General features: G+C 41.7%; 1 protein-coding gene across 1 annotated transcript in view; it reads right to left on the reverse strand.

Annotated features, from left to right (window-relative positions):
- Positions 1-14451, reverse strand: part of LOC311063375 (vasorin-like) — a 33763-nt gene extending 19312 nt beyond the window's left edge. The window contains exon 1 of the mRNA XM_084082789.1: positions 14225-14451. The gene's annotated coding sequence lies outside the window, so the exon portion shown is untranslated. The remainder of the gene's footprint in view (positions 1-14224) is intronic.
- Positions 14452-16269: the final 1818 nt, after the last annotated feature.

Below are 16269 nucleotides of genomic sequence, written 5' to 3' on the forward strand. Positions count from 1 at the left end.
ACGCTAGGGTTCATGGTTAATCCGGCATTGGGCCAGACAGTGTGGAGAGATTTACTGCATAGAGAGACCTGGCAGGAAGACCAGAACTCAGCCGGCTCCACACACACACACACACACACACACACACACACACACACACACACACACACACACACACACACACACACACACACACACACACACACACACACACACACACACACACACACACACACACCTCTTATCAATAACAAATGAGTTAACCATCAGTAAAGTTTAGTGACTTTTCTTGTTTGCTTTTGAGTGTGTGTGTGTGTGTGCGTGCGTGCGTGCGTGCGTGCGTGTGATGGACGAGGAGAGGGGAGGTGAGAGGCAAGGGGCTTACTGAGCCTCTGCTGTTTACTCTATCACATATCTGTTTACTTAAACCCCTGACAGACCCCTGAAAGTAAACAAACACACACACACACACACACACACACACACACACACACACACACACACACACACACACACACACACACACACACACACTTGTCTCTGCTCTCTGTTAGAAGAAGAATCAATTAGTTGAAACTGAACTGGAGCTTTGTGTTTTGGTTGGTAAATCCAATGATCACTACAGACCAGTACAGGGTTTCTTCCAAAAACAAACAGGCTTTGTCCAGAAACAAAGGCCTCATTTAGCTAGGACCAGAGGATCTGACATAGAGCTGTTTGCGGTGCAGATATGATCATCTACTGGCTTTCTGAATATGGAGACACCACATGCAAACACATTTTCTTTCCTGTTCAGACACACTGAAGATCATACTTGTGGCATGCAGAGGTAAGAATCACATTCAGTGTCTGAGTGAAGATAGTATACTGTATAAAGTGGTGGAAAAAGTACTCAAATGTTTTACTTAAGTAAAAGTATGAATACTGCAATGTAGAAGTACTCTGTTACAAGTCTGGAATTAAAAATGTACTTGAGTAAATGTACAAAAGTATTGGTACTAAAATGTTTGAAAATGGCAGATCTACAAGTTCACTATTTTCAAATAGCCTAGGTATAAAATAGGGCTAAAGTGGTTAATGTATGTTTTATAATGTAATAATTTATATCTGAAAAGTAACAAGTAAATAACATTTTCAAATAATTGTAGTGGAGTAAAAGTACAATATTTGCCTCTGAGATGTAGTGGAGTAGAAGTACTGACAATTGGAAATGCTCCAGTAAAGTAAAAGTACCTAAAAATTGTACTTAAGTACAGTACTTGAGTAAATGTACTTACAGTAGTTACTTTACACCACTGGCTCGGGGGGAGGGGGAGAGGGATCTATGCCTCTGCTTTTGATATGTAGATGTGTATGGCTGGTGGGGTTTTATCCCTGTTTCAGGTCTGACCGAATTTTAAAAAATGCATTTCCTTTTGGGATATGTGATATGTTTGATAATATCATAAATCAGCAATATCATTCAAAAATGTATAATAACTACATTAACCCTGGCGTCCCTATTTTGGGCAAATTTTATTCAAAGATAGCCTCTACAGGCTAGATCCACAAACGCATTCAACGCATTGTGAGCTTGTAAATCGGCTATTTTTGGTATTTGTTGTTTGATGAAGTATAATAGAGCTCAAGTGGTAAGACAAAACGTGCTTCTAGTTGCACTGCTGCACAGCCCCTAGTGATGACGGCTCTAAGTCAACACGTGCAGAAAAAAGTACCTATTACTTTACGTTTCACACTTTTGTTATTATATTGAGATTTTTTTCCAGCATGCAATGCGGGTCTACAAAGAGACTCAGCACTAATCATTTCTCGACATAATTCTCAACATGTTTTCGATCATTGGCTGTCCTTTAAGCCAATGGGGATACTTTCCCATGCTCTGAACGGGCGGTCTCGTCCTCCCAAGCTATGGTACTAGACACTCCTCTCGTCTCTAAGGCTACTATACACGCCTGCGGTCGGTTCTAATCGCCGTGCCCGTGACACAGATAATATATAGGACAAAATTTAAGTAAAGTACTTGAGTAAATGTACTTAGTTACTTTACACACCTCTGCATATGGTGGTATACATAACTGAGTCATGTCGTTAGTATATATTTTAACTAAAAAGGTTTTGAAATTAGCTTGAGCGACGTCAAACCAATGTCAGTGGAGCAGGTCATGCTGTTGAGGGTAAAATGTATCACTTTGTGACCAATGCCAATGTTATGTTGCAGGAAAAGCAGCTCACGTTACCCGTTAACAAAGCCCTTAGCATCATCACAGTTGAACGAGGGTCAAAGGTCACATTAAAACACCAAGAAACGTGGTTTCATGGCAGATCAGCAGGGCAGGAACAAGGCTCCGTGGAGTGTAACTGGACACTGTGGTACCAGAGCTGAGGGAAAGATGGAGAGGCCATCACACGCTTCACTAGAGACTAGGTGTTGACGTACGGCTCTGGAACGAGCCACATGCTCCTCTGGGTGTTTGGGAAAGTCCAGGGAAAAAAGATTATGTTGTTGTGTTTTTGTAAGGGTGGTGGAGGGTGTACAACACACACACACACACACACACACACGCACACACACGCACATGCACACGCACACGCAGTCACACACACACACACACACACACACACACACACACACACACACACACACACACACACACACACACACACACACACACACACACACACATGCACACGCGCACACACAGTCACACACACACACACACACACACACACACACACACACACACACACACACACACACACACACACATTCCTACTGAATGAGCCCATTAGACTGTGTACAGATAACTTGATTAAAGTGGTATTGTCTTCGCTATTTTTGCTTGAAGATAAATATAGATATTTCACAGAGAAGCCTGTAGACATCCTTGTGTCATTACAACATGGAACTGTACTTTAAAGTTTAGGTGTGCAACAGTTAATCGAAAAAAATCAATTATGCAATAAGTTCATTTAAAACATGATCGATTTAAATACAAAATATCGCTAATGGACAATTCTTCAAATCAAACATTTTCAGTATATTTAAGAATACAGTAGCTAGTGGTCCTCAGATACTGAAAGCTACTACAAGTTGCTTGAATGTGAACATTTCAATTATTCTAAGAATGTACCAGTGGTGTAAAGTAACTAAGTACATGTACTCAAATACTGTACTTAAGTAAAGTTCTGAGGTATTTTTACTTTACTGGAGTACTTCCAATTTGCAGTACTTTACTCCACTACATCTCAGAGGCAAATGTTGTACTTTTGCTCCATTACAATTATTTGAATTTATTATATTATAAAACATACATTAACCACTTGAGGCCTATTTTATACATAGGCTATTTGCATTTTGATACCAATACTTTTGTACTTTTACTTAAGTAAATTTTGAATTCCGGACTTTTACTTGTAACGGAGTACTTCTACATTGCAGTATTGATACTTTTACTCTTTTTTTTTTTTACATTTGAGTACTTTTTCCACTACTGAATGTACTGCTGTTGGCACCAACCATGCACAAGGTAACATTTACATTATTCTAAGAACGTTGTTGCCACCAACCATGCACAAGGTACATTCATAATCACGTGGCCCGTAAAGTCCTTCATGCAGCCATAAATATTCAATCCAGAAACGTGTGCAAAGGCATAATTGTTAAAACAATATTCAATCCTCATATCAAACATATTGTCTACTTGCCAATCATAATTCAGCATGTGTTCCTTGCTATATTTACACCCAGTGATATATCAGTTTGACCAATAATATCTGCCATTATTTAACTTTTATGCAGCCGATATGTCCTGATTTGTAACCACTTTCAATCTGGCGTACCTATTTTGGTCATTATAGGGGACATTTTTCACACCTACTTGAAACCTGAATCAAATCTTACATAGATTGATTAGAAATGATCTTGCCATTTTGTGACAGACTATTGGTCAAAATATCAGTAATTGGTGGCTTAGGACTCTCCACAATCGGGATCTGCATCTGACCCAAAAATCAGGCATCAATTAGGCTCTGAAGATTTCATGCAAAACACAATGTTTGAAAACACCTTTTTGCTAGTCATCTTGTCTAGATGGCCAAATGACTTCAAATGACTGGATAATTGCCCACTAGTCTGACTAGTCTAGCCTTTATCAGAGGGCTTGTCCGCCATTCCTCCAGCTGACTGGCCCGGGGCATGCTGTGGGCTGCTTGTCTTGGCTCAGGAGAGTGGCTGTCTGTGTTGTTGGAATGTCTTGGTTTAGCTGAGCGCCATTGCTAATATACTGCGCCATCACTGTATAGACATGAGGAAATGAATACTGCTTTTTCTCTAAAGCTGTGCCCTTTTTTATATCTGCAATTTTTTGGTTCATATTGCTTTATTAATGTCTTGAGGGCATGGTCTATCTCCCTTGTTATTATTCCTGTTTCTTTCTCTCTCTCTCTCTCTCTCTCTCTCTCTCTCTCTCTCTCTCTCTCTCTCTCTAAAACACACAAGCAACCCCCACACCCAACCATACACCCATACAAACACACACACACACACACACACACACACACACACACACACACACACACACACACACACACACACACACACACACACACACACGCGTGTGTGGGCGCGCGCACGCACACACGCACAATCTCACGCCTGATTCCTTCCTCCCCCGCTGTTGTATTTAAAATGCTGTGGCAGCAGAACTTTGATCCCTGTGCCATCTCTTTGAAGTGGCTTTTGAGTTTCATCTGTGAACAAGATGTCCAAATTAAAAAGACCACAAGCTCGCCCACAGCCACGCTTTGCTTGAGCCTGAACCAGGGCGGATTCAGTGGGCAGAGGAAGTGAAATGTGCCGAGTCAAGTGTGGGGGCAATTAAACGCAGAAAAAGTCTCTACAGTGTGACATTAGTGTTTTGCTATAAATAAAGTATAATAGATTCTAAATGTTCTATGTTATATGATGGCTAAAGCTTGATGTTTATATATATATATATCTATGTTTTTAATGATTGTACTGATTTTACTGTGTGGTGCCGCTTCTTAGATGGCCTTTATCTTCCTCTGTGCTCCTTCACGTCACAGGTTTCTCTGTAAGTTAAAGTCGTCCATTCACTTGACTAGCATCCCTTTTCTGGGGGCGAACATTTGTCTGTATTCAGATCTGCACGCAGCGTTTTGTGAGCTTGTAGATATTTTCAGCGAATATATTTAGTGTAGAGTGAAAACAGGAGAGGGCCTGGTATAAAGACTCCGATCACCTATATGGTTTAAGTGGTTAAATTGATTCTAGTATAAAGCCAAGCTCCAAATTGAGTTTTTCTTCTGATCATATATATTGAAATGGCACATATTGTATATATACCTGAGTTTAAGACACAAAAGACTACTGAAATTATAGCATTTACCCCGTTTAAAAAATGACTCTGAAAGTCCTGAACACGCTGCAGCTTGTTGGGTTTGCTATGAGACCTGTTTTGTGTGTTTGGGTTGTGGTCTAAACATGATCAGACAGTTAATGTCAGGCCGAGTGTATAAAGACAGGACCTTGTGACGTGCCTGGGGATTTGATGTTTACAACTAGATAGACCCCGACTGATTTATTAGTCTGACAATTTTAGCGGCTGATATCCTTCACTGCCCAATATGAAAGCTTTTTCACAGAACAATGCAGAAAAACATTGTGCGTGTGCGTGTGGGGGGGGGAGGGGGGGCTATAGTTATATTATTTCAACTCAGTGATTTTTACTGTTTCAGTGCACTGATGTTATTTTGGACAACAGTTTATGGTTAAACTGTAAAGTTTCCATGTCACATTTAACCACTTAAACCCTATAGGTATATAGATATATATTTGACGGGGTACCCCAGGAATCTATACTATTGAATATACTATTAGCCTCTACACCAAATCTCTTTGCCAAACATAGCGGATCTACAAGCTCACAAAGGGTTGTGTTGCAATGCGTTGTGAGCTTGTAAATTGTCTATGTTCACCCCTGAATAGGGACGCTAGAGATCATTGCAAAATACATCTGTATGTCTATAGGAATATCGGCCGATGTTGGTAATTTTACTCCCTAATATCGGTATTAAACCCCCAAATCCAGTATCAGTCAGGTTCTAAAACTATAAGGACATACATTTTTGCTGTATAGGGTTCAAGTCAAGTGCAGGCCAGGGTAGTGAAGGAGCCTTGAGGCCCATTTCATCTTCTGCTGCCGCTCATTAAGCCATGAGAGACCACACTGCAAAATTCACAGTGTCACTTTAACTCTGAAAGACTCTCTGTATTTAACTGCATTCATTTCTAAGCTGCATGAGCCAAAACCACAGCAAAACAGCTCCACCTTTACTGTAGATCTCTCTCACTCACTCTCTCTCTCTCTCTCTCTCTCTCTCTCTCTCTCTCTCTCTCTCTCTCTCTCTCTCTCTGCCCCCCCCCCCTCCTGGTCACTGTTCCTTCTGCCTCATCAGTTCCTTGTCCTAGTCTTCAGATTGACTGGTCCTGTGAACACCCCACCCCTCCTTCCCCCTTTGACTTCTGACCTCTTAATCCCCTGCCAACTGCAGGGAGGCCTCCAGTCCAGAGGTGACTCTGAGCGTGTGTGTGTGTGTGTGTGTGTGTGTGTGTGTGTGTGTGTGTGTGTGTGTGTGTGTGTGTGTGTGTGTGTGTGTGTGTGTGTGTGTGTGTGTGTGTGTGTGTGTGTGTGTGTGTGTGTGTGTGTGTGTGTGTGTGTGTGTGTATTGGACATGTGCATGTGTGTATCTTCCTGTGTCCGTGTGTGTGTGTGCGTGCGTGCGTGCGTGCGTGCGTGCGTGCGTGTGTGTGAGCATGGCGTTGGGCCGTGTCATCCCTCCTCGTGCTGTAACTGTATGAACTATGAAAAACTGTAATGTAACTGCAAAGTATGCACAGTACATTATGCTGCACATACATAAACCTAGCATTTCACCATTTAACAACGAATAGCAAAATTAGCTCACAAAGCATCGCAAGCTTGTACGTAGATCTGCTATTGTCCCCTTTTTATGTAATTAAATTGGTAATAAAATGGGTACCATGCTACATATTGGCTACTTTAAAATAAAAAATAAAATAAAAAGCAATTACTGTAAAAGAAACCTGATATCAATGATCAGCACGGACATGTACTGTACTGTACGAACCACCATGCACACACATACACACTCCTGTGTGTTCTTTTGTGTGTGTGTGTGTGTGTGTGTGTGTGTGTGTGTGTGTGTGTGTGTGTGTGTGTGTGCGTGTGCGTGTGTGAGTGTGTGTGCTTGTAAAAGGAACATGATCTAATGTAGAGGACACAAAGCTATTATGTAAAGTTGTGCCTCAGGCCAGTAACCTGTCTTCCATCCAGATGCATAACTTAACAATACGTTGTACACGAGCTTGGAAGTCGGTGCACGTGTGCATCCATTGTAACCCCGAGGCCTGGATCCCTTCAGTTAGTCAAATGGCTTCTCTCATCACCTGTTGTACAACAGATCAGAGGTCCAAACTTTGGCCCTTTGAAGTGCTCTGTGAGGCCTGTCTGTCTGTCTTAACCTCTGTGCGTGTGTGTGTGTGTGTGTGTGTGTGTGTGTGTGTGTGTGTGTGTGTGTGTGTGTGTGTGTGTGTGTGTGTGTGTGTGTGTGTGTGTGTGTGTGTGTGTGTGTGTGTGTGTGTGTGTGTGATGGCCTAGCCCTAGAATATGTGCCCTGGGGGGGAAAAGAGAGGTGTGGGGGCCTCTAAAGAGATTAGATGTAGTTTAGGGAGGTGGGGTTTTCTTAATCTTAAAAATCCTCCCTCCCAGGGCCTCAGGTAAAGGTTACGGCTGACTGCTAAAGGCAGGGGAGGGGAGGGGAGGGGGCGTCAGATATCCACTGCATACAGCTCAGGTGTCAATACATGAAAGCATGCATCATAAACCCTTGCTCTCTGTATTGTTTGGGAAGAACAAACACTGATCCGAAAGCAAATACTTGAGAAAACATGAGGAGAGCTTCATTTGTGTCATTTTAGATTAAATGCATGAACCCCCAGTCCCTATACGGTGAAAATAGGCAAACATTTTCATGCTGCGACATGTTGTGAGCTTGTAGATCAGCTGTTTTCACCCAAGAGATTAGGTGAAAAGGGAAAAGGGAGGGGGCCAAGAATCGACCCCTGCTGGGGACCCAGGTCAACTAAGCATATAGGGTTTAAGTGGTTTTGAGTGATGTCTACATTTTCAGGATGTTCAATAATAACAATAATAATATTATGTACCTCTATAGAAATTGTGTATGAAGAAGTTACCACTGATATTAGGTGTGGAATAAGGTCATCTTTCCCATATCAAGACCTGGAATTTGCCTCATGAAATCTGATCACAGATCTGCTATTATAGATGCTTCCTCTGCTCCCATATCTCCTGGTAGAACAGAGGAATGTTATGAAGAGTCTATATGTGTCATGCTCTTTACCTTTCTACTGCAGCGCTGTGTTTATACAACACATTCAGAGGACTGCATGGGTTAGCCAAGGGGACCAAATCTGTAAAAAGCTCCCTCGGGATCCTCGTTGACAAAATGTGGGTTCACAAGCATGCTAACTCATTTAGTTTTGTAGATTCTAGGCAAGAGTGTCGATAAACCCCATAAAATTTAACATGAACCTTTCCCGCAACTGTTTCTGAAAACAGACACCAGGGAATTCGCATTTTAGAGATTCTTCTCTTCTCTTCAGTCATTACCATAGATTCACACTGTTCACCACACACCCACACAACGTACAAACATTCACAAACATCAGCCAAATTCACAACCTAGTCACCGCAATCCTCAGACCTACTGTACATATAGACAGCAGGGCCGTATCAAAGAAGCAAGACTTCTTTACATGATAACGGGCAGCTAAAACCAAGGCACCACTAGAAATACCATAAGAAACACTGTTAGCGTATAGTGGTTAGCATCATTTGTAGATCATGAAAAGGGTTATAGTGAATCACTTCATTTTGTCTGGAGGGATCCAGGTACTGTAGGTCTGTTCAGGCGGGAGTCGGCGTCTTAACCTTGATTTATACTTTGTCGATCTACAAACTCCCAACGTCTGGCAGACGAGGATGTGATGCAATGTGAGCTTGTATATCTGCTATTACGGCGCGTAACACCGTCATTCGACAGAGCACCAATCGGGCATAATAATGATGACTGCACGCTGCAGAGTGATTTAGCAGCAGTCAGAGGCTGGACACTGGGCGTCTGCACATCTGCAAGCTCTCCACTTCCTTAAATGTTCCCAAATCAGCCCTGTACCCCCCCCCCCCCCCCCCCCCACACACACACACACACACACACACACACACACACACACACACACACACACACATGCAGTCACGCACGTGCGCACGAGCGCGCGCACACACACACACACACACACACACACACACACACACACACACACACACACACACACACACACACACACACACACACACACTACACAGCTGCAACACAGACACAGTAATGACGGAAGAGAGTGAGAGAGAGAGAGAGAGAGAGAGAGATGGGGGGGGGAGAGAGCGAGAGAGAGAGAGGGGGAGAGAGAGAGAGAGAGTGAGAGAGAGAATGAAAGAGTGAGAAAAGGAAGTAATGGGAGAGAAAGGGACAAAAGGGAGACCAGTGAAAAACAGCAGAGCCGGAGGAGCTAATCAGAGGTCTAACAGCAGACCAAGGAGGGCTGAGAGAAGGACACGAATGGCATAACGGTCCATTACAGAAAAGTTGAACAGAACCTAAACAGAGAAAGAGAGGACATTGGTTCTTTTACATTAAGGGTTTTGCTTTGCACTTTTCCAAAATGTCAAAAGGACTCTCAAACTGGGGAAAACAAAGTAATACAGAACTATTTATACTTAGCTTGCCCTGGTCCCCCAGGACTCTATGCTGGGTCTACTCCCTTTCCCCACTAAACCAAATCTCTTCGCTTGTAGATTGACTATGAGCTTGTAGATCGGCAATTTCCCCCAAATGTTCACAGGATGACATACCCAGAAGGGTTCATGTATCATGCTATGAAAATCTGCACTTGTACAGAAATATGACACATGCACACACATATGCGTACACACACCTCATGGCGACCTCATCGAGCAAACTCAAAGGGTCACAGGCAGCAAGTGGAGACAAGCAAGACGCTGACATTTACACAGATAAGAGACCGAAGTACAGAAAGTGTGGCAGGAAGGTTAGACAACCAAGTCTAATAAACATCTGAACAAAGATAACCAATAACTGGTTAATTTGAAAAATGATTCCCAAAACTTCTAACAAATAATCTAGTTTAGAAGCTAGATTATAAATTGTCGGGGACGTTTTAACCGGTGACTGAGCTGAAGGATGTAATGCAAAGGCAGCTCTCCACCTCACCGATTTTTTTGTCCCGACTCGGCAGCGGGAGGCGTTGGAAAGCGTCTGCGGATAGCGTTGTTCCGTCGAGTCGGGACCTCTATCGACCCGACGATGAGAAACCGAGCATGTTCAGTCTTTGGGCCGACGGGTAGAGCCGTGGGGTAGTGAAGAGGGGGGAGAGAGGGGGGTAAAGGTTTCGTCCGAGCTGGCTTCGGTGTTGTCAGATTCTGTGAGTGAAACAAGTGACCATGGTCTATGAAAACAAGACCAAAAGAAGCGACCAGTTTCACCACTTGAACCCTATTATATCAGCTATTTTCAAAAAGAATCTTGAAAGCAAGGCCAAACAAATAAGCAACTACACTTCAGAAACAAGCCCAAACAAAAGCAACCAGCAACTATGAATATTTACAAGCGACTTTACAGGAAAATAAGCCCAAAGTCACTTATAATGACAACACTTGCAGGCCAGCCTGCCAGCTCTAATGCATTAGTACAACAATGTGCACATCAGCCGACAGTTTGTGCTGAACTAAATGCCAACTTTTGCCAACAGATTACCAGTCTGTTGCAGTCTGTTGTAGTCTGAAGTAGTCTGTTTGGTGGAGAGTCACCGTAATGTGCGTGTGCATGTGCGTGTGCGTGTGTGCGTGCGTGTGTGTGTGTGTGTGTCCGTGCGTGTGAGAGAGGGAGGGGGCGGTGGTAGAGGAGGGTAAACATAAGAACACCACAGGGTTGGTTAAGCCCTGCTAAGAGGAAGGGTCTTTACCTAGTGTGGCTGATAACAACTGAAATCTCTCTCTCTCACTCACTCACTCACTCACTCACTCTCTCACACACACACACACACACACACACACACACACACACACACACACACACACACACACACACACACACACAAGCGCGCGCGTGTGTGTGTGTGTGTGTGTGTGTGTGTGTGTGTGTGTGTGTGTGTGTGTGTGTGTGTGTGTGTGTGTGTGTGTGTGTGTGTGTGTGTGTGTGTGTGTGTGTGTGTGTGTGTGTGTGTGTGTGTGAGTGAGTGAGTGAGTGAGTGAGTGAGTGAGTGAGTGAGTGAGTGAGTGAGTGAGTGAGTGAGTGAGTGAGTGAGTGAGTGAGTGAGAGAGATTTCAGTTGTGTGTGTGTGTGTGTGCATACACACTAACAACACACACCGATACAATCCTCTTCACTGTGCACCTCTTAACTTCCTTCAGAGGGTTATTAACTCCTTGATTGGGGAGCTCTGCTTCGGGGTCCCCCTTATTTAGTTGTCATGGTGGCATGACCCAAACACTTATTAGATGACCCTTGGGATTAGTCCAAGCTGGAAACAGGGGGAGTTGGGGTCAAGCCTTGATCTCGGAGTGCTGGCTGCAGCATCTCACTAAAACCTTAATTAAATTGCTGAGACACCAAGTCAGGAATGTTTGCTTTGCTCTCCTGTACAGGCCATCCTTCTGAATCTCTTTGCTTTTCCCATACATATACTGTAAAATAACGAGTGTTCCTGAGGATTAATGACTCAGAGAGTGTACAAATGTAACCAAATGGACCATTTTTGTTACATTTAGTCTCTGGGTTACAAATGGATAAATTGATGGGCCTTTATTTTTATTATAATTCGTAAGACGGAAATTTGACACTTAGCAGTGTGTTTTGATATAGCTAGCCTATAATTCGATACAAAAAATGAATAATTATATATATATACATATATATATATATATATATATATATATATATATATATATATATATATATATATATATATATATATATATAGATGTGTGTGTGTGTGTGTGTGTGTGTGTGTGTGTGTGTGTGTGTGTGTGTGTGTGTGTGTGTGTGTGTGTGTGTGTGTGTGTTATGTGTTACAATACAAAGTGGCAATAATAGGTTTAGACAATCATTTCATTTTGCTTCCAAGAATTTGTTTCGTTTTTTTTACATGAGGATATCTCAAGTTCAACTATAGTATGTGCACAGACATGATTATTTTTGCTCAGCCAACTTTTAATAAGCTTTTCCAAAAGATAAACCCTCAAAGAGCAAGGCAAACAACCCCCGTTTTCTAAGGGTGAGATATCAGCCTCTAATCCGATACTCTCTGACACAAACTCGGGATAAAAAGCAACAACAATGATAAGATCTAATCCTATTTCCACATAATCTTCTGGACTGGAACCACTCGTATAGCCTATCTCTCTCTCTTTCTCTTTGCTTTGCACCCCCCTGTGTCCTGCCGCCGGTCAATTGTGACCATGAGTGACCAGTGGTGGAAAAAGTACTCAAATGTTTTACTTAAGTAAAGGTATCAATACTGCAAAGTAGAAAGACCGTGTTACAAGTAAATGTCCGGAATTCAAAATGTGCTTGAGTAAAAGTACAAAAGTATTGGTATCAAAATGTACTTTAAAGTAGGCTACCAAAAGTAGAAAGTAGCCTCATTATGCAGAATATCCCATTTAAGTTTTCAAATGTAGAAAATGTATAAACATCTTTTGAAAATAGCAGATTTACAAGCACACAATGCATGGCATCTCATGAGCTTGTAGATCTGTTATTTTCAAACGGCCGAAATATATATAGAGCTGAAGTGGTTAATGTATGTTCTGTAATAATAATCAAAATCTACAAAGTAACTAGTAACTAAAGTTTTCAAATAATTCTAGTGAGTAAAAGTAGGCTACAATATTATCTCTGAGAGTGGAGTAGAAGTAAAAGTATTGAAAATTGGAAACACTCCAGTAAAGTAAAATAAAAAATCCTCAAAAGCGTTTAAGTACAGTACCTGAGTAAATGAATTTAGTTACTTTACACCACTGTGACCCACTGCTACACATTCTGCCAACAGGGTAAGAGAAGGAATGCAAGAAAAAGCCGAATAATCAACCACATCAACTTCCACATGTAGACCGAGGGAAGCGCTGACTCAGATGTGATTGATCCAGAAATCTATTTGCTCTAAAGCAGGGGTCTTCAACGTTTTCAGGCCAAGGACCCCCTAGCTGAGAGCGAGATGAAGCAGGGACCCCCTCCTCTATATTGTATAAAATTGTGTCTCAGATGAACTTTTGCTGCTCTTTTTTCCCGCTACACCTATAACTCTTTGCCAAAAATAGCCGATCTACAAGCTCTCAATGCCTGGCAGCGGGATGCGTTGTGAGCTTGTAGATCTGCTATTTTTGGCTAAAGTTCTCCTTAGAAAAGGGATGCTATGGTTCAAGTGGTTCATGTAAAAAAAAAAGAGAGACTCCGAGGACCCCCTAGGGGTCCCGGACCCCCTGTTGAAGACCCCTGCTCTAAAGATCCATATGCATCTCTAAGGGGCACTGCTCATTGCCAATTAATGAATTAATTAGTTAATAGATAATTACTGACTACGATACCCATGGACGGCTTCATTATATATATAAAAAAGACTTCAATTAATGATCTGATCACTCATAATGCCAGGCTTCTCCCGGTAGATGACTCTAGGCTACTGTACTTATTTTTTCATATTTCATATTAGGCTATTAGGCCTGTATCTATATGGCTTAAAAAGTTATTGGCGCGCTGATCAACCTGTAGTGTGGTCTCGTATGATTACAATTTACAATTCACAATTTAGGCATTTAGCAGACCCTCTTAATCCAGAGCGATTTACAGTAAGCACGGACAACACACAAGGTAATACATCAAATGCATAGAAATATAGGCTAATCAAGGGTCATAGGTAAACCGAGAACCTATCATCAGCCTGAGCAGTAGAATATCCATGATTGTGACCATGCTGGTAGTTCATTCATGTAGAATGAAATCTTAAGGCTTTTGCTAATGAAACACATGCATTTGTTCAACAACTTACCCTGGCAAAGTAAACCCAATAAGTCGCGCTCTGTCTCCCTGATCCGCTCTTTTATCCACTGTATTGGCGTGATCGCGGAGCCCAAAGGTAAAGGTCTTTGAGTTTGTCGCAGTATTAAGTGCATCCACAAAGTTTTAGTCAAGGTATGTTTCAACGCAAAGCATTCACTCTCTGTCTGCACAACGAAGAGGCGAGACTTGTGCGTCCCGGACCGAGGCGCGCATAGACTTTTCAACAATAGCGCTTTTTGAAGGACAAGAGGCTCCTTGCCCTTTAAAAAAGTTCACAAGTGGGAGGTGCGAGCGGGAGCGCGGAGCTGTGCGCGTGACCCTGTCTGACTGCACCTGCAAAAATATATGACTAGTAGGGAATAATGTCATATTGCAGCAGTGGTGGAAAAGGTACTCACATTTTTTACTTAAGTAAAACTATCAATACTGCAATAAATTACCAAAAGTAGAAAGCACTCATTATGCATAATGTCCCATTTCTCAAGTTTTTAATGTATGAAAATCCTTCAAAAATAGCAGATCAAGCTCACAACGCTTTGCATCGTGACGCGTTGTGAGCTTGTAGATCTGCTATTTTCAAATAGCCAAAGTAGGGCTTAAGTGGTTAATATATGTTTTGTAATAATAATCAAAATTTACAAAGTAACTAGTAACTGAAGTTTTCAAATAATTGTAGTGGAGAAAAAGTATAATATTTGCCCTGAGATGCCTAGTGGAGTAGAAGTAAAAGTACTGAAAATTGGGAATACTCCAGTAAAGTAAAACATAACAAAATTTAAATACAGTACTTGAGTAAATGTCCTTAGATACCACTGCACTGCAGGAAAAATGGATTCATCACTGTTTCTTTGTGCTTGAGCTTATTGCCAAGATACCTATACAGTACACATAGCCTAAGCCTACTCTTCGAGTGTCAGGCTGCCAGTATATACTTAGGAATTTGCCTCTAATATTGTTCTGGTAAGGAAAACATATATGAATTTAGAGTAGGCGACAGATAATCTTGTTATTATTACTCAATAAAAGGTGCAGCTTGGCATGTTTAGTCCACTGATTACGTATTTGACAATACATTCATATTTTCCAAGAATACTGTGATTTGAAATTAATGGAAGCCAAAAGAATCCATTGATTTCATTGTGGTTTGAAAATCATCTTGGAGAGATTTGAAGCTTGCCTGAGATAGGCAATGCAAAACAGAACATTATGGCACCATTCTTTTTTTCTGTGTTGCATGGTTGCGTTTTAATGAAATTTAAACTACATATTGAATTGAAAAGTGGAGACGAAAAAAAATATATATATAATATCTACTGATATTTAGCCAACACTGACTCAATAATTTTAACATGGAGAAAATGTAAAGAAACACAAAAATAATAAAGTCAGTCTATGTTGATGTAGTCCACAGTATTGTCGAAGAATATAGGCAATGACATGGATTGATGGTGGTATGGTCCTTTTACTGTACCACTTAAACCCCATATAGGCTTAGGGCTTACTTGATCACCTACTTATCTTCCCTCTACACCAAATCTCTACAAGCTGCTATTTTAGCTTAATATTCACGCCGGAATAGGGACACATGTTTGAAGTGGTTAATTAATGACCACAGTTCAAATAGCTATCTTATCATTCATTGAGTAGTCTATACTTATGTAAAATGACAAAGAAATAAAACATCTGCCACTTTGAACTTCAGGATTTTAGCTAGAATGTCCTGGCTCACCAGGACTCATTTAAGCTGCTATCTATACAATTAGGATTCTGTTTTCAATGCAGTAGGCCTATACAGTCTTGTTAAAGGAGATGCTAAATTAAACTGTGGGCCATGATGACGTGCGTTCCAAAACACACTGAAACCTGATATTCACAGGTTAGTCTGTGTCACGCACGCACGCACGCACGCACGCACGCACGCACGCACAAGCACACCAAGGAAGTGCAAGCAAATTCACCCACCTTACACACACTCTCTCTCACACACACACACACACACACACACACACACACACACACACACACACACACACA

This window comes from Gymnoscopelus microlampas (assembly GCF_963454915.1).
Source record: "Gymnoscopelus microlampas genome assembly, chromosome: 2".
Classification (NCBI taxonomy): Eukaryota; Metazoa; Chordata; class Actinopteri; order Myctophiformes; family Myctophidae; genus Gymnoscopelus; species Gymnoscopelus microlampas.